Source organism: Pempheris klunzingeri, chromosome 2, assembly GCF_042242105.1.
Source record: "Pempheris klunzingeri isolate RE-2024b chromosome 2, fPemKlu1.hap1, whole genome shotgun sequence".
Taxonomy (NCBI): domain Eukaryota; kingdom Metazoa; phylum Chordata; class Actinopteri; order Acropomatiformes; family Pempheridae; genus Pempheris; species Pempheris klunzingeri.
In genome coordinates, this window is record NC_092013.1 from 27,160,341 (window position 1) to 27,180,965 (window position 20,625).

The following is a 20,625-nucleotide window of genomic DNA, read 5'->3' on the forward strand; positions in this document are numbered from 1 at the left end:
GTGGAGCATGTGTGTGCGTTTGTGTCTGAGGCTCATTAATAATGTATGAGGTGGGAGGGGTGAAGGAGAGGGGGCGGTGACAGATGGAGAATCAGTGTGTGTGAGAGGGAGAGAGTGTACGGACCGAGTAACAGCGAGAGCAAACAGAGAGAGAGAGAAAGGGATAGAGAGTGTGAGGAAGAAGAAAATAGATTGAATGTAAGAGATGGATAGAGTGTAGTGTTTTCCTCCATTTTTACAGTCGTTACATCTCTTGTCTTTGTGCCTCAGTGGTGGATTTGACTGACAGACGCTCAGTCTTTGTGTTTGCTGTTTTATCTGTGATTTCTTGGGTGCTGAAGGATTGATGGGGATGGAGATACAACACAGTCACCCAGCACTGCTGTACACCTGGACGTAAGAGCTGCACTGACAGAGGTACTAATGTGTGTCTGTACACTTAGTGTGTGTGTGTTTGTGAAAGAGAGAATAAACCAACATACTTTGAGTTTCTGGTTTTATTTTCACTACAGGAGTAGACTTAAGCTTCTTTTTAAGCAAAAAATAAAATGTCAAATTTACTGTAAACACTATTTTAATTAACTTTGAGATGAAGTAGCAATTAAGCTCTATGTGCAAAATATGTTTATGAAAATATGACTGATTTTGATTGTGTTCTTTTAAGCCCCACAAAGAATCTTCTTTGTTGAGAACACTAATTACATTTCAAAGACAACAGTGCACTGTCCATGTGGATCAAACAGAATACAATACACTCTACTTAAGCGGGTTTGAATCCCTCACAGCTCATTGCCTTCGTCCTTGTTTTGTCCACGCTGAAAAGAGGTGAATGCAGTTGTGAAACTTAAATTCCTTCTTAGAAGAGTGATCCTGCGTGCTTTACTGGAGTTGATGTTTTGGTTGAGAACACTATGTGTACTGTTGCTCCCAATTATTTCACAATTAGATCACTTTAAATGTTTGATCGGTAAAAGATGTTAAATGTTTCATCTCCTGTTTGGCTTGTTTTTCCCTTTTTTTTGTTTTTAAATGGCTGTATTGATTATTCAGGCTGTTAAAATGAAGAGAGATGCAATGTGGTTGCAACTGTCTATTCTGCTAAACACACACACACACACACACACACACACACACACACACATGCATGCTTGTACGCACACACAGTGTCTGCCGCAGTTAATTGGGAAAATATCGATTATGTCTTGTGTGCATGTTACCCCATTGGCCACTATTACTCTTTAATCTGCCCCTCTGTCTGCACTTTTGGCTGTTTCTGTCTTTTCTTATTTCCTCCACTTAATTCACCACATTAAATGATCACACATATATTTGCCTTTTTCTCGCACATCTACAATGAGCTCAGCAGCAGAGCTGGCTTCAGCTCCCGTATAACAAACATCACACGAGGTATGATGTGATGAGACCACTGCTGCCCGTAGTGGAGGTACCCTGCTCTTATCACCAGTGGCTGAAAATAGTTAATTGTCTCATACCAATTGTTGGCTGTCCTATTCTAGGTGACTGCTAATAGTAGTCGTTTTGAACAGACAGCATTGTCAGTATTGACATTGCTGACTGATTTAGATAATATTGCCTTATTTGCTAGCTAAGGTTTTGATCCAGGTGTCATCACAGAGCCTGACATATTGGTGTGTGTGTGTATGTGTGTGTTTATATGAGTATATGTGAATATATATATAGATATAGCATATAGTATGAAAAAATCTTGCTTAGATCGAAACACTGTCTTTCTGAACACATTTCGCGACATGAAGTCAGTCTGTAACTTTTTTCATTGATTTTGCATCTATCACTCGTGTCTAATGCGTATAATTATACCCTGTCACTTATTTGCAAGCTAACCAGAAGCTGTGTAAGTATCCAATGTATTTGTGGAAGTGTCACTCCTTTGATAAGCCCAACAGTTAATGCTTTCTGCTTAGCAGAAAGTCGCTTCAGGAACTTAGCCTGCTCGCTAGCTGTTATCTCAAGCTACAACTTAACTGTACAAACCTGAGCACGTAGACTGGAGCTGATTATGTCATCTAGGTATGCTATACATCAGACATTCATGTTTAATTTAGTGTACCATTACTGAAGGCCTGTAGTCCAGTTTTTACTTGACATTGTGGAATCTGGCAAGGCCAGACTGGAGATGTTTCAGTACAAATCCAGCGCAAATCAGTGCTGACGCTGTGTCTATATTGAGAAAAGCATTGAAAATCATTTATTAATTAATGTGGGGTGGAGAAAATACACGGTGTAAACTAAGTCATTTTATCGTGTCAATGTCTGTGTCTTATTATCAGCGGTTGGCTGTAATAGAACAAGACTCTTTATCTTGCTCCTTTCCAATAGTACCAACACCATGAGGGCATTACTTTGACCTCTGTCCTCTTCTGAGGTCAAAACGTCAGATCAATAATGAATGTATTGTTCCCTTTATTGGAAATGATTGGGTAAGAAGAGATGTTCTGCTGCTCTTCTCTAGTATGACTTGTCTGTACAACCATGCTGTATGCACTACCTGTCAGTGTGAGTGTGTGTGTGTGTGTGTGTGTGTGTGGGAGGCCTAAGTGGCTGTAGTGATGCAGGGCTGTCTGAACATGCTGTTTACTTGTCATGTAGGAGGATTATAACAACTGACTAGTTACACACATTTATCAGACAGCTCTCTCACACATGTTTATTCCGGGTGTCTGTGTTTGTTTTTATCTTTGGCACATGCAAGTGGGAGGATTATTGCATTTTGTCATATGCAGGTGTGTGTCGGAGGGTGGACAGCAGTGGGAGTGCCAGAGCATTGAATGCATACACACACGCACACATACACACACACAAATACAGTACTTCTTTTGTTTGGGAGCGTTGTGAAGAGGAGGTTAATGCACCCAGAAAACTGAAAGAGAGAGAGAGAGAGAGAGAGAGAGAGAGAGAGAGACCCTAATGGACAACGACGGGCCTTTCACTGCAAATATTTGGTCGAGAGGTCTCATACTAACCATCCCATCCCCCTTTCTCTCTCTCTCTCTTCTCTCTCTTTCCTCCCCCTCCCTCCATGGCCAAAGGGAAAAGATCAGAACAAATTGTCACTGTGATCTACCCACATTACATGGCTTTTTTCTAGAAAGAACAATGCTCAAGGCCATATATCTGATGCCAATCATCCTGTTGGGAAGCAGAGAAACGGATGTGAATTTGATTTGAAGTTGTCGCATGGATCATTTCGACATCAGTAAATTATTTCCACAGTAATTTAGAGACATTATGTGGAAAAACAAGATTAAAGCTGAGACGACTCCACCAGACAGCCTCTCAGCTGCACGAGCCGCCCTGACTCCTGAACATGCTTGTACACAAATATTAAACATCAGTAAGTTACGTTTAGTGTCAGTGTGTGGTAGTTAGTAGTGTTGCCTTCGTACTGCAGGGTACAGTCAGGGGCCTTTGGGCTCTGGGTACTTATGATGGACATTTCCTGACATTTTATATACCAAAGAGTGAGCAAATCAATTGTATGTTGTCATATTGAGGTACAATTAGACTAGTAAATAAAAGTGAATGATACTAACTCATTTAGTAATAAATTGTAATTTCAAAGATATGATTGCGGCCACACACTTGGCAAAAAGCCCAAGGTAACAACATTAATTTATCTCATATACAATAATCCTTAATGATGCTCTGAGATTTTGCTTTAGCACCTAGAGCACTCCCATTATTCAGTAAAATACTACATAAATAATAATCAGAAGGCTGCATGTTAGATTGCTATGTCTCCATTAAATTCTTGTTTGTATATGAAAGTATAACTTCATTGTAGAATCATCTCCCAGCGTTATCTCACCTAAGGCCACATGACGTGATACCAGCACTTTAAATAGCACAGAGTTGATATTATAATTTGGTTTGCTACGCAGATACTGAAATTGTGTTTCCCTCACTTTGAGATGAAGTGATATGCATGTCTTTGATGTCTTAGAATAGCAAACAGTGACAGAATACAGCTAAAAGCAGGCTTGGACTGTTATATTTACGTAACCGTAGTGATTTAGCGGTAGATGACTCCTCTTCTGCCATGTCCAGTTAATCTCTTGACTCAAAGGGTGTGTGTGCGTGTGTGTGTGCGTGTGTGTGTGTCTCCTGCACATGTGTAAGTGCGTGTAGCCAGATTGCACCGGATAAGCCGTCATCAGCAGAATATTCAAATAAAAAAAACATTGCATGCAGCAGAAAGCGTGTTCCTGTCATGAAATATTCTGTCTGTGTTAAGTTCAGCAGGAACCAAAGAGCTAAAGATTATCTTCTGTGCTGATGGTCCATCTTACAGGAACAAAATAGATCACAGGTTTCAATGCAAGGAATTGCATTATTGTTTCACTCTTGTGATCACAGAATGGTTTTTTTTTTTGATCTCACACGTTTTGTGTTCCTATGATCACATCAAAATAAAGCTTGTGCAGGAAATAGATATACTGACAACAGGAGGCAATCAAGTAATAATAGATGTGTTGCTCCATCAAGGTAAGAAAAGTGAGAAATATGAGAAACAGGATTTGTGTGATTTAATAATCAGGTGATACAGTGACATGTTTATGGTGCACTTGCTGTCTTACAAAAGGTGTTTTATAACATAATCTGCAAGTCTGCATGTCAATATGCTGCGATTGCAAAAAACATGTCCAAAAGAAAGGAAGTTAGAAAGGGAGTTAGACGTGCGAGAGGTGGAAAGAGGAGAAAGATGTTAAAGAGGGTCACAACCCGGACTTTCTTGATTCCACAGATGTAAAATACAGATGTTGTGCCCACGAGCCAGGTACTTAACCTACATTACCACACAGTCATCCATCTGTGTGTGTGTGTGTCCGGGGGCAGGTATGTCTGTTACACTGTGTCACACCATCAAAGATTAACACTCAAACACAAATGCTGCTGTATGAGAGGTGGTAGCCTACAAAAACCACCATCGTACTGAGTGTTTGGGCATGTGTGTGCTGTCAGTCCAGGACTGTGTGCTGCTGCTTGTATTTTCAGATGACACAACTCTTTATTTGCGACAGTGAGTGGAAGTTGTTGGTATACATTTTTAGTTGAAGATGTAAAGATGAATGCTAAAATATGACATACAATGTCCTGCCCCATCATTCTATGTCAGGAAATAACATCTCTGCAAGGAAATAATGATCCTGAGACTGAAACTGCTCGATGGCTGGGAGCCCATATATGATCACCAGCAATGTGCCAGTAGCACTAAAAGAACACAGGTTAAAGTAAAGATGAATAAAAAATGTTCAGGTATGCATTAGGACGTAGTGATGGATTGGAAAAAGACACAATGACAGACAATCTCAGGGACAAATAGTAGAAAACACACCATGGTAGCGGTGTGTTTCCATAGTAAGGGAACTTTAAGGTCACAACTGTAAATAATGAAACAGTGATTCAGCTGTGCGATCACGTCTCCACGTCCCTCTTTTTAAAATGTGTCATAAATCTACTGTAGTAAAAGGGGAGATGGCTGCCCTCGATCTAGAAATGCAATTTGGGGGTGACTGTCTCATGTATTTTTCCACTCAATGACTCTCTTGATTGGTTAGGTTTCAGGGCTCAGCTTGCCATTGGCCATCGCTCCACTCAGTCGTGAAATGGTCCCTTTAATTTGTGACCAATGCTGCTGCTGGGATAGCTTTTGTTTGGTCTTTTCTCATTTAAATTTAACCAGTGAGCAAGATATGACATTTGAATAGAGGTGATACATGCTTCAGCATGGCTTTTTACATCCATTTGTTTTCACTTGTTTCCTGTTTATTGTCTTTGCTACATAGAAAAAAAAGGCCTCAGATAACAAAGTAGATTAGATGCGTGGATATGAGTGCTACATTTAACATGGTTTACTATGGTATGTTTGGCTCAGACAGCGGTCAGAAAAGGAAGTGTTCTATGTTTGCTTATTACCTCCTGAAATATGTGGTGTGCATCAGGATACAGTTCTTGGTACACTTAACAGTACTGTTTTAAAAAACTACTGTTTCCTCAAAGTTTTTTTTATATAATGTCCTCAGTTTTGTAAATGTAGTTATTTATCTACTTACCTCTGTATGTAATCCTCAGTGCTTTTTGTATAAACTGCTCCTGTGAAACAGCCCACTGTCTCTTCTGAGGGATGTGTGTTGATGTCTGTGTGGATGTATTTTCTACTTGATAGATATCTCTAAGCGTTAATTAGGTTTGTCAGTAGCTCCAACCGCGCAACCACACACACACACACTGTCTTACAGACTCAGCAAAAAAAAAAGCACAATGCCACTCCTACAAAAATGTGCGTATGCACAAACACACAGTCATCCTGCCTAATCCCCTTAAATGTGTGTCCACACGCGCGCGCGCACACACACACACACACACACACACACACACACACACACATTCACAGACATACAAAGAGACACTTTATCACACCTTTTAACCACTCCACCAGAGCAGTAATCACTACACACACTTGCACACTGACATGTCAGTCATTTTATCACCATGGTCCCCTGGGGTAGGGCTTTCCTCACAGTGTTTAAACGTGCATGTGCGCACATGCACTGCATCTCACCAATACACAAGCACGTGCACACGAACACAGACAGTCAGACTGGGCTGTGCTGTCAAGAAAAAGCCAGACAAGGACATGAGGAGCTGAGAGGGGCTGAGACAAAGAACACGCACGTGACTCTTCACTATAGTAAAGTTTAGATAGATATTATCTTTATACTTACACTAAACACCCTTAAAAGGGCAACATGCCAACAAAAGAGAGAGGGGTATAATGAAATAGCAGAAAATCTGCTTATAATTCCAGATGGCAAGAAAATATATGAGACTGAAGTCAGACCAGCTGTGTTTTCCATAGGAAGAGATGAAGGAGAGATAGGAGGCATAGATGTAATATCATCCTACATAATGAATGAATAGAGGCGGACATGGAGGACAGGGAGGCTTCTGCTCAGTGTTCCTATAGGTGGACACAGACACCCGATAATGGACTTAATGTCTTTTTACAGATTGACTGTGCAAGAGAAAGGAGGAGAAAAAGACTGGAGAGGGGGAAAGAGACCTGGGAAAATTAAATTTGGTAATGGAGTGATTATGCCAGAGAAATTGGAAAGGACAACTGTGCGAGCCTGTGCTTTGTATGTGTGTGTGAGGTTTCAGGGCAGACTAGCCAATGGCAGAATGACTTAAATCACCGTGGTAACCTCAAGGCAGATGGGCCCATCCTGGCAAATTGGGCCTGGTAGGCAAGCTTACAGAGCAACACACACACACACACACACACACACACACAGGTGCGTAATACACAGACAAATGAGGAGGGAGCAGAGTTAAACAGCTCTTTCCATATGGTTCAACTTTTTCTTATTATTTTTTAGTTTCAGTTCCTTTGGTTTTGAAAGGTTAAACAACCCTAAAAGAACAAAACAAAGTAAGATGAGGAAAAAATTAAATGAAGAAATTTTACAAAATTTTATATAAAATGAAGATTTTTCTTTGGAAGAAATTCCAAAGACTAAAAAGGTGAAGCAAAGCCTCAGTACAAAGCAGAATGGCATCATTCAATGCATTTTCAATGCCATGATACTGCGATATATTAAAAAAAATCTAGCGCCAAACAGCTAGTCTAGCCATTGTTTTATTTTTGGCAAAGTTGTGTTATGTTGAATTTAAGAAAAAGAAAGAAGAAAATGAAACATGTTCTGTTTAGAGTAGGAATAAGGATGAGGAGAAATTACTAAAATGCAAGAAAAGAGTGACATGACATTTACAGTTCAACTGTGGAATACCCCATTTACAAAGAAACTGCCCTTTATAGTAGATATACATTGTATGTCCTGCATGAACGAGGTACAGGGAGCCTCTTCATGACATATTAATGGAAGTCCTACACATGACCTCAGCAGACCACTGAGAAATCACACACGCGTGCACACGTGACATTGATGTGCAGCATTGTGCTGTCTGAGTGTGCCAAGTCCTTGAGTTGTTGCTGAATATTAGCGTAATGTTTTGTAATGACATACTTGATACACTTGGTATGCTAAAATACATGGTACTGTGTGCTACAATGGCTTAAGTAGTTGGGATTTGCATGAGGAAAACTGTTCTGCTCGTAGAGTGTGGATGTGTCAAGGCTTGGGCTCGCCTACAGGTCATCAGCTTTTATACGTATGTATCGCTGCGGCCTCAACACTGCAGTTATGAGACTGCTCCACCCCCCAGAAAAATGAAGAATTAGCTGTTTCACTAAATGATCCAAAATGACATCTGCTTACGTTAAAGCCATATTAGAGCTTTGTTAAATTACTGCTAATGCAAAATTTCACATTAAACATTTTCCACTAGTGAATCAGCTGTAGGCTGTTATTGTGAAACAACTTTTAGAAATGCAATGTATTGTTCGCTAAGTTTTGAATTATTCATTGAATTGCAAGGGAAGTTGTCATTTTTTAATGGATTTCTATTTAATGTCTCGCTGGTTCCAAACTGAAGCTGGCGATTCGTCCACGTTAGCTTTCAGCTTTATGCCGCGATGGTGCCTGGCTATTATTAAAGCCAAAACTCTGACCTGTTCAATGACTTTTGTCTAGAAGGACAGGCAGGCCATGAAAGAATTATCAACAGAATAAGTCTTTTCTTTAAAAATGATATTTTGCAATCTGAGTGAGAGGCTAAGGTTTGTAATTATTTAGGCTAGTGTTTGGGCATAAAGGGATGTATTTAGACCACATGCCCCTCAAGCCTATCTAGAATCCATGCTAAATTAATTTTTATTCATTCATGCTTTTAGTAAGTCACTTGGGAGCTTACAAGGCTGTCTGCTTGTTTTTCATACCCATCTTTGACTTTGTTATTAGGCTGTTTTTTTAAAATTATTATCATTAATTAGAATATGAAGTAGTAACACTGTGCTTTATCCAGAAGGACTGTGTTTTTGTGTGTACAATGAGATGAGTGTTTGTCACGCAGTGAATTATGACTGTAGGATATCATTGTTGCGTGCACCTTGTTCCTGAAGCAGGTCTTGGAAGCATGCATGTACAGATATCCCCATTCATACACATACATTATGCAGCTGGTGGCCAGACTTTGAAATGATGCCTCCTGGATCACAATACAATGCAGATTTTTTTATTCTGTGAGTTCAGCTTTTGTGGCATTAAAACACACATACACACACTGAGATAAAACACAGTGATTGCACTTTTGCTCCATCCCTTTCAGGCCTGTTTGTACTTCCTCTCTCTCTCCCCAACACACACACAGACACACACACTCCTCAGATGCAAAGCTTTGATAATGGCAAACACACCTCCAGCCTCCCACTCCCGCTGGGGTTGGTCTCCCCATTCACCTCCTCCTCCTCTTCATCTTCCTCCCTTCTTACCCCCCATCATACCCCCCCCCCCCAACACACATACACACACCTCCATCCCTCTTCCCCTTGTGGGGCTGTTGCCAAGGAGTCCTGGTAACTGGGGAGTTTTCTCATTGGATGAGGAGGAATGGAGATGGAGAGAAGGAGGAGGGATGGAGGAAAGGAGGAGCAGGGGGGTTGCTGGAGGGGCCGATGGTTAGAGGAGGAACACAAAGTGAGATCCAGATGTGCTAATGAGGTGGCGTGGTGAAACGACATCACCACAGTGGGTGATGGAGGCATGGAGGAAGAGATAGGATGGGTGGAGTGAAAAAAGTGAGGAGAGATAAGAGGAGAGGAGTGAAACAGGGGGAAGGAGTGATAGGATGTGGACCAGGATGTGATAGAAATTCTAAAATATAAAAGATGGAGGGATGAAATCAGTTAGAAAGACAGTGAGTAAGTTTTGCACTAAACGGAGACGAACAATAATCAGATATGATGAGATCTAGTTAGCGAAGAGAACAAAAGAGATGAGATAAAGAAGAGGAGACAAGAGGAGACATAAACAAAGAGTGAGTGAGAGGTCATTTAAAACAAGATGGGGAGTGTGTGTGGCGAGCAAGAGAAAAGGAGAAGAAGAGAAAGATGGAGGGAGAGAGAGAGAGAGAGAGCGGGCCAGACTGTACCCTAATTTATTTTTGCTGGCACAAAGGAACATTACCTATGGAGACAAACACACTCACACACATTCCTGTCTTACTACACATGTGAGGGCCTGGCATTGAGCTTGAACCCAAAGCTTCATTTTAAAAGAACAAGGCAGCAATCCGTTTCCATTTTTCTGTAGCACTTAAAGTAGTGTAGTTAGTTGATCAATTGATTTCTAACTTGACAGAAATTGTATCAGTTCTGATGATTGATTTAATGATTTAAGGGATTTGAGTATTTTTTTCACTTTAATACTGTTGTACTCTAACTCCAACAAAATATCAGTTTCCTAAACTCAGCCATGGATTAACCATACCTAGCTATAACCATGTATTAACTAAACTGCGGTCTCTATGCATGAGTTTGTGTAGAAATTAAAAGACATATAGGCGTTGAATGAAAAAGAAAGTTGGCACTGATCATTTATGAGCATAGTTTTGGACAATCGTCCAATATCAGTCTTCTGATTCATCACAGAATTAGTTAACGTTTGTAGGTCACAGTTGCTTCTATTCACGTTTCAGTGGTAAATCGACACGGACTACACAGTTCCAGCTGTGAGAGCGTTTGGCTAATATTTTAACCCTTTGTGCCTGTATTCAACAGGATGATGTCATTCATGGTGACATTTTATTTATGCTGACCTGCCCTATTTAGCACAGACCTGTCCAGACTCACCATGATCTTAAAAATCATTTGTCAGGATATATCAGCATCATAATCAGCCTTTACATGTGCAGTGGTTTCCTTGTTGTACAGAATGTTGTCCTTTGTGTCTTTGTAAGGACATTCACTCCTCATCAAGTACACCACACACACACACACACAGGTGGGCAGGCTGCAGTGAGGATTCAGCCTTAATAAGCTATTTCCAGTGGAACAGAGCTGCAGCAGTCCTGTCATAAGCCTCTGGCTGAGCCCTAAGAGTCAACCTAACATTTATTTAACCTCCAGCTGGACGCAGACCTCTGTTCATGCTCGGTGATTCACTACTAGTCCTCTCTGGTCATGTGGATTTGAAGCGAAATACCTAACAAAATAATGAGCATTATTTCATGAGAATGGTCACATTAAAATAACCCAGAAATATGACTTTGACTACAATGATAGAAACAAACGGTTAAGCCATGTATAAATAGTGTGCAGAGCTTAACTTGGGTGTTTTGTTCTTCAATTTTTCAATACTATTTTGGAAAGCCTGCAGCTACCAGGAGGTGGGTGTGGTTTTTGACTGTGAGCAGTTTGCCTGGAGGGATCACTAAATGGCCTCTTTGTATGTCATGAATACGTGATGTCGTGACAAAGGTGAGAGGGGATGTATTTAGAGTGATTTGAATGTCAGCAGGAGGTCTTCAATATTTCAGATGAAGTACGGGGGGGGGAAGGTTCTTTGTTAAGTCATGTAGAAATACACCAAACATAAAAACTGTGAGAAAGCAAACAGGTCCCCTTTTTTTTGTTTTTATTGCTTTTGAGCTGTTGAGCTGGACATCAGATATGAATAGGAATTACTAGAGTCTGAGAATTACTTTAACACACACACACAGACAAAAATCTAGACATTGTTTATGCTCTGTCTAACTTGTCAGCATGTCCTTCAACTGCATTTGTATGAGGGGTTATTAAGTGGCAAGTCACTGATTAGGGAGGTCAAATTTACCTCCTTCAGAGAGTAAGTAATGTATCAAGATCTGTATCTGAAGTTTACTGAGCCATATAAAGACATATTTGGTGTGATTCCATGGTGCTGTTACCATATGGTAATTATGTATAATAATCTTGTTAGTTGTATTTTAGTAAAAAAAACACACGTTAATTTGCCTTATTAAAACCCAAACGGTCCATCACACATGATCACAGTTATCAGGAGATTCATACAACACGATCTGGGATAACATGAATGGTCAGGGATATCAGAGAGCCAATAGACTACTCACACATATTTGTGGTACACGTAGAATGACTATATTTGGACATAAGGTCAATTTGGCATGCCTAGCAGGGTTAAAGGACTGAAGAAGCAGAAGCAGCCTTGCAGAACTGAGGTGACATCAGGCAGTGCTCGTGCTGAGTGCTGTTGTCTCACTTCTCCTCCGTGGAGCATCAATAACCTTTGCTGTGTGAGATATCAAGATCTCAAGCATCTTTTACTTGGTGACTGACTTTGCTGCCCTCATCCAAAGATTTGCATCACAACACAGTCTTGGTGAGGCTAGTAATTAAAGATGTTACAGATTCTTCATTCTTCGTGTGTTGGGTGTGAACAACACATTCGATTATTTCCGCAGCTATTTTTCACTGTAATATGGCCAGACAGATAAACTGGTATACTGAGAAACGTATTGTGGTCTAGCAACTAATGATTGCTTACATGATTGATAAATCTGCAGATTATTTGCTCGTTCATCAATAGATTATTTGTTTGGAATATCGAATGTTTCTCTCAGTTTCCCAGAGCTCAACATGAGGTCTCCAGATGTCTTGTTTTGTTGGATCAACAGTCCAAAACCCAAAGTTACTCAATTCACAAAGAAAAAAAGGAGGAAAACAGCAAATCCTTGCACTGAAGGGGCTGGAAGCTGATTTTCTTTGCTGTTTTTGCTCGAGTAGTTTTGCTTGATTGCTTGATTTTCAAAATAATTTTTTGTTGATAGACTGATCAGTTAATCATTTCAGCTCTATTGTGTTCATTATTCACATTTCTCTCTCTCTTCTCTTTATTTTTGTCCGACTCATTGTCAAAATTCACAAATCCAAATCCAGTCCATTTCCCTAGCTCACAGGGAAGCTTTTATTTCTAAGCAACCCTTTAAACGTTTGCTAAATACACTTAAGTACATGACCTTTAAGTTGTTTTAACTGTAACTACTACAATAAATGACATCACCAGTCAGTCCAACAGGCTCCAACACCACATGTTTCCTGTCGTTTGTTTGTTTCTATTCTCCGGTCTTGTGTGCTGATCTTGTGCTGTCTACATCTTTAACCTCTTTCCCTCTTGTCTCTCCTCCCCCAGTCTCCCTTTCTGTCTGCCTGCCTGTGATGGGTAGAAACTGACAGGGGGTAACGAACTGATTGCCCCCCCCCCCCTCTCGTATTTCCTGTTCAGACAGTATGAGCTGACTTTGGTTCACATTTCTGGAAAAGCTGCAGAGGATTTGGACGGCCTGACATGATGTGGTGTCTTGCTGTCTGCTGCGCTTGTATTTTCTTGTGGGAGGTGTTTCTGTGTGTTTATACTCATAAATGTATAGTGCTATTGTGGATATGGCCACCCAGTTAGCATCATGGGAAATATATGGTGTTGGTTGGGGCTATACTGATACAGCTTGCGGCTGATATTGGTCTTTTATTAAAAACCGACATCTGATAAAATGGATATGGTGCAGTTTGATAGATCTGATGCATTTTGAGCTGTCCTTTAATGCCTCATATAAAGTAGATGTGTGTTTTGTCTGCTGGCCTGACAAGGTTGTTCCTGACTACTGTTGGTGGAAGGAGAACAAACGTGGAAACCAGACAAAGGGAGGCAAGATCCTCCCCCTCTGCGCTGTTCAATTAGCAGCAGTATTAATGATAGTTACAATATAAGATAAGACATCTACAGTATAGATGGTATACTGTTGGTATAAGCTGCTGGGAAGGAACTAAAGGAGCTATGCAGGCAATTCCAATATTTCAATTAGGGCATACTGTAGAAGTAGTACTAGCAGTAGTAATTTCATAGTTTCAGTTGAATTTTTTTCCCCTTTTCCCACCCCAACACAAATACAATTCTGTAACAAACACTGAATATGATCTGCTTTAGTCCATTTGTATTTGTCTTCCATGCCCAGGTGAATTAAACTGTGCTGACAAGTCTTACAGGTATTCCCATTACTGCAGGTGGCAGTCATAATTTATTAAGGAGCCTCATAAAAAAGGCTGTGTGGACACAGGAAGTGCTCCAGCTCACATCACTCCGGGAATTCTGGGATTGACTTATCTGGGATCAAGCTGCAGGGCACTTCCTCTCAGGGCTGGAGACACACACACACACACACACACACACACACACACACACACACACACACACACACACACACACACACACACACACACACACAAATACATTCTGTACGTCACTCCACTCTTGCTTGGCTCTCTTGGACATCGTTTTGTTTTCATTTTTTATCAATCAATCAATCAATCAATCAATCAATCAATCAATCTTTATATACCTCCAATTCATAACAAATGTCATGTCAAAGAACTTTTCATAAAGAGCATATGTAGACCAAACTGTTTGATCAAGAGAGACCCAATGATTCAAGAATTCAAAATTAAGGATTCAAGAATCCCCACATGGGTAAGCCAGGAAAAAATCCCCTTTAACAGGAAGAAACCTCGGACAGGCCCTCAGAGATTCATCACTTCCCCTTCTATCTATTCATCCCTGTTCTCCTCATCTGCTCGTTTCTGCCTTTTCATAAAATAAAACCAGTGAACCTGCTTATCTTCCCACTGCATCCCCACTTTGTCTCCTCTCCTCTCCACTCTCTCTTTCAAATTGCTCTTTCTTTCCCTTTCGATTAAAAGTAGGTCATTCTGCAGCATTGAGCCACAGCTCCTGCCAAGCATGACATCCACATATACACACGTATCGCCTGGCAACCACACATTCACCCCGCACCCCCTCCATCCTCCACCCTCGTTTTCTCCATCTTACCTTCCCTGGAGGTTGTGCGTGGTGCAGAGGGCTGGGTTTTGCAATCTGACACCGCTTTGTTTTGTCCCTGCTCTGCTTCCACAGAGAGGCTGAGGGTTAATTGAGCAGGGCTTTGTTGGGGAAAGGAGGGTTAATTTCACACATGCATACATAATATCGTTCAGTGGAGGGGTTCAGCAACAACGCTGCACACAACACTGAATCTAATCTAACAGTTCTGAAGGGAAATAAGAGATGAGATGCTGAAATCAGGTTTCGATTAATTTAATTCAATTAGTTTAGCGAGCAAGAAGATGGCAGTTTGAACTTGGGGTCTTTCTGTGTGGAGATGTTCTCCCATGCCTGCATGGGTTCTCTGTGGGTACTCTGGCTTCCTCTTACAGTTCAAAGACATGCACGTTAGATTAAAAGGTGACTTTAAACCACGCATAGGTGACTCTTAACCACACGTGGTGTAAATGTGAGCTGGAATGGTTGTCTGTCTCTATGTTTGCAGTCCTGTGATTGATGGGTGACCAGTTAGCCCTTAAGGATAAGCGGTATAGATGATGGATGAATGATGTTTTGTGCCAAGTTACAATACTGTTAACATTAGCATGCCAATATATTTCAATTTTATACAATTATAAAGCTATGTCTGCCTCTATGAGTACAACTTAAAGTGAAAGAGGTCTGTGTCTGTATTTTGTATTTGATGAGCCAGAAAATTCTTGTATTTTATTAATATTCCCCAGAGAAGCGGAGGTAGGCGTGTTTAACAACCAGCAGCAGCATTTTAATGCAATTCCTCATAATGTGTTCTGGATTTGATTTGCCCTCATTAACACAGCTGTTCACCAGCCAACTCTCATATCTCAGATTTCAGAGCCCCTCACCAGCACATAAATGCATTACAAGTCGGAGTTCACGCTTTCAATTGCATTTCCACACAGGGATAATGCTGTCACAGATGTTATCACAAAATATTTTCATGATGGATTGATGGAAGTTTCTGCCCGTCGATTCTCATAAATCAGCTGAAGCCAATGGCTGCCGTTGGCTGGCTTCATGGTGCTTTACTGCTTTACTACTTCTTAAATCTGAAAGAACCATTACTACATTCTATGTCACCACACACAAACGTGAACCCAACACACCACACTTTCCCCAATTATCCTATCAGCTCCTGAGCATGTTTGTCATGGCAGCCTCTTTAAAGATCATCTATACCAAGGAAATGATGTCATTGTCATAGAGATTTGCTCCACAACCTCTTTAGCATGTGACCCGTGACCCTGTACTGTGTGAATGAGCTATTTACCATTGCAGTGACCTCTCAGTGTGTGTGTGTGTGTCTGTGGGGCACAGTAATGGAGTGGGTTCAAAGGCCATAGCTGGAGGGTAAATGGGAGGTTGGTGGATGTTAATATGCATGTATGGAGGTGAACGTAACATACACACACATATACACACACGCACACCTCTGGGACAGTCATTAGTGAATTGCTGAGTACCAGACCTGCTATAGATCAGCAGGGAATAGCAGGTGATAGACTGGACATCAAAGTGCCCACACTGACACACACACACTCACAAACACTCCTTATTGTCCCTTGAGGCTGTTGAAAGCAGGTCAGAGAGAGTAACACTTGGGTGTGTTTGATGGAGAGCATCAACAACATCAGTCGTTTCTTTATTCACTTCACACATTCAGCGCAGACTTTACTATGTATGATCTGTGTGAAAGCAAATCCTATTTCCTGTTGGATGTTTCATTTAGACTGAGCTGGTATTCTGGCTTCTTCTGTTCTGTAATTTTGGGACATAATATTTGCTATCTTAACCAGAGTTAGATGAGAAGATCAATTCAATATCTGTAAATTTGGTATAGAGACATATGTTGCCTAGTTGTGAGTAAGCCAGCAGTAAGGCAGCGTGCTCCCTTAAGACTCAAAGGACACAGATAACACAGTGTTAGAGAATAAAACTATGCAGAAAAGGTCTGGATAAATAATAAGTACAATAAAATTAATTACGGTAGTCTGTAGGGATTTCTATGCCTTTTCAATATAGATGACTGAACTAAAGACGAGATGTGAGGGTAGATTTGCAAAGCTTGAATAATGTCACATTAAGACCAAAACAAAAGATTCACTGCAAGTTTCTTAGAGTCATTATTTTACAATCAAAGCTCTCCTTCAGACAATTGTGTTTATCCTCAGCTGAGATGTAATTATGAAAAAGAATGTTAATGGAATGAGATACGAAAGTACAGTGAATGAAATTATGATTGCACAAGTGAATAGATTTTTTAGGACTAATTACGTTCCACACTAATTTGTAGTACAGACGTCATTCAGTGGTAGAAGGCTAACATATTAGCAGGCTTAGGGTTGGGCACTGTATAAAACAGACCTCTGGGTCCAGTCCTGTGGAAATATCAAGCGAAAGATGAACCTCCACAGACCAGCTGGCTTTTGGTCTCTGATGATCTTACAGGCTGTGATGATCAAGCTGATTGAAGTTGAAGCTAGATATAGCTGGTCAGCCAGCAAAAAGCATCAAAGCACATCATAGATAACATAATAGGCAGGTCAAGTGACCTCATCATCATCTGCTTTAAGTGTAAAAGAGGAAATGAATAATAAAAGGAAATATTCAACTAAAACTACAGACTACAGTGTATTTTAAAATAGTATCAGGGTCTGATGTGAAAGTGTTGTTCTTACATTCCACTTCTAGTTCTGACTTTGCTTTTATGTGATTAGTGACCCTTTTATTTTAGAAACCAGAAGGAGGCTTTGAAATTTAGTAGAAAAATTCAAATTTACACTTAGTACACAGTCTGCAATCAGAATGTGGACCATGCAGAGGGTCTAGAGTGACAAATGTACTCACTTGTACACATATATTTGGCATTTTTTGATATGGTAATTCTGCTGCAGAAGTCAGGTCAGTCTAAGCTCAAAGAGAATGTTGTTGGGGTTTAGATCTTCAGGCGTGTTCCCAAGCACAGCAAAGACAGTGCTGCTGCTAAACAAAATGATGAGGAGAGCCTCTCCTGTGTATGTCACTCGTGTTACACAGCACTGCAGCCTTATTCACATATACTGTCTCCTCAAGTAGGGCATACTACTACTGTACCCTTTGGCAATGCACTTAGCCCAGTTAAACATTTCTCCCCCAGATGTTCAATATGTGCCATACTGTAGTCAGAGGGGGTTGCACTGCTTAAACACATATTGGGTGAACTCTTAAGTCATCAGATCGAGTTAAAGATGATGTAACAGTTTATGAATAGCGATATTTTAAAATTTAAACACCCTAAATATACTTTTTTTTTTATAACACAACTGAGCAAATTGATAGATGCACTTACATTCATATATTATGAAGAATTTCAAATCAAATTTAAGTGATCTAAACAAAATGAAATCTTACTCATGAATAATTGATGTGCTGTATATACCATTAAAGCAACGTATATTTGATGTTTAACCATATCCACATCATAGCAATGGCATATTTGTAAAGTCTTATTTACATTAGGACACAAAATAGCCCCCAATATCATACAGAGAACATTATGGGTTTTTTTTTTTTTGTTTCATGATAAGTACATTCAAATTCAGAGTGTTCTCGTATCAGGCAGAGAAAACACAGTTAACCCATTAAGACTAGTCAGCATTAGAGCAAGTGAGCTAACTAGTAGACGTTGTACCCCACCAAGGCCAGGAGCCAAAGCTCAGCATTTTGCTGCACTGGATTTCACATAAACAACAGCATAGCTTCGGAGGATGCTGTTGCAGAGGAAGCGAATTTAAAAAGTAAAGTATTTTTACAAAATGTTATGTAGTTTTTACATCCAGTAGATGTTCAGTGTTGGGGAGTGAAATTTGCTGTTTTATATATATATATGTGTATATATATATATATATATATATATATATATGTATACAGTCCAAAGATAGTTAAGATAATACTAGATACTATTTTTTTCAACTGGCAGATATTTAACAAATCATCAATAACAAGCCCGTAACACCATGTAACATACAGTAAAAGAAAATCAATAATGTGTGTGTGTGTGTGTGTGCGTGCGTGTGTGTGTGCGCGTGTGTGTGCGCGTGCGTGCGTGTGTGTGTGTGTGTGTGTGTGTGTGTGTGTGTGTGTGAGTAAAAGGACAGTTGTGTGTGAAAAGTGCAGTTAGCACACAATGGTTTTATCGTATTGAGTGAAACAGTTTTATCACTGTAGCACATATTGTCCAGGAAATACAGTGTGTGTTTGTGTGCGTTTTATATTCCCATCGAGGCTTTTCCACAGACCTCGAGGCAGACTGTGTGTGAATGTGTGTTTACGTGAAAGTGTGAGTGTGTGCAACATCAGCAACACAGACAAGAAGGACATAAAGAAAGAGGGAAAGAGCATCCTGTGATCCTAAGGGCAGCTGCTGGCATACAGACATGCTCTTTGAAAGCACAAACATGCAGTTGAAGAAACAACACTGCTGCAGACAGTCCCGAGGCGTGTGTGTGTGTGTGTGCTGCTGTCTGCTCTACTGTAGCTTCTTCTTCTTCTTGCACTCAGACTAACAAAGCCTAATGAGCAGTCACCATATCTCACTGGAGTCTTCTCCTCAGACTTATTTCATGGCAAACTGTCTCTCTTCTCACAACAAACTTTAGCTTGTTTAGCTGTAAACATCTTGAATATTACACCATGGCCTGTCGTGGGGTCCAGTCAGAGGGATGCACAATTTCTGATATGATCACAGATGTTGCTTGTTTGGAATGATATATAGTAGAAGTGGACACTGATTCCATATTTGTTCATCTCCAGTGTGAATATGATATATGAACTCTTATCATTTGTTTGCTCAACAGGATTCAAGAGGTTGTAATATTGTCTGTTTGTTCTCTTTGTGTCTCATCAGGTCTGCTAAGTGGTCACGACAGAGTGGGTGGACAGACGGGATAAGTGTCCACATCTGTGTGTGTAAGTCAGTGTTTCTGTTAAGTCATTGCTGCATGTTAGACACTGACCAGAATTGATTTTGTAAACTACTATATTCGTAATGTAAGCAATCCCCTTCGCCACCCTGATTCTTGTATGTCAAGCATGTGTATGAGGCAAAGTATATTTTCATTTGGCATGACATTGTAAAAGTTGCTTCATGTAATTTGTACAAAATAAGTGATGCATATGCCTTGGACAACACAATAGAGCCTGTGCTTTTCAATTTTTCCACTCATATGAACAGATATAAACATTTACAAGTCTTTTCTCACAGAGCTATGAGAGTATTACACTGGAAGAGGAAAATTGAACAAATATTTTCAATACTTAGAAACATTGAGGTGGTGGATATAAAATTTAAAACTAACCTCACAGAACTGTTACTTTACTCAACTTTGACTGACTACTGTGCAGTGTGGAAGTCTGATCAATCACTGACTCATCTTTTGTGATTACGAGCACAAGATCATCAAGCTTTACTACATGTTATTATTTCATGAGAATTAAGCCATGTTTTTAGTGAAAGTGGTTGTTACTTCCTGCAATAGCTTTTTTAACAGTTTACAGTTTTCTATGACTAGTGGCTCGCTTGTACCTACAGTATTTATTCATGTGTGCATGCAGAGCTGAGTATTATGTTGCTGAGGGTAATTGTGTGTGATGGGTGGAGGGCTATTTTTGGGGTGTTTGTGGGACAGAACTGTTGATGTTGTGTTGGCAGGCATATATGGAGGTCAGAGAAATGGTTGAGGGGCAGTTAATGTGTTAACGCCTCCAGCCATGCCACTGTCTTGCAAAGATTAAAACA

General features: G+C 40.2%; 1 protein-coding gene across 3 annotated transcripts in view; it reads left to right on the forward strand.

Annotated features, from left to right (window-relative positions):
- The first annotated feature begins 374 nt into the window (after positions 1 to 374).
- Positions 375 to 20,625, forward strand: part of nfasca (neurofascin homolog (chicken) a) — an 81,510-nt gene continuing 61,259 nt past the window's right edge. For all 3 annotated transcript variants that reach the window (XM_070837712.1, XM_070837720.1, XM_070837729.1), the window contains exons 1-2: positions 375 to 417; positions 19,735 to 19,796. The gene's annotated coding sequence lies outside the window, so the exon portion shown is untranslated. The remainder of the gene's footprint in view (positions 418 to 19,734; positions 19,797 to 20,625) is intronic.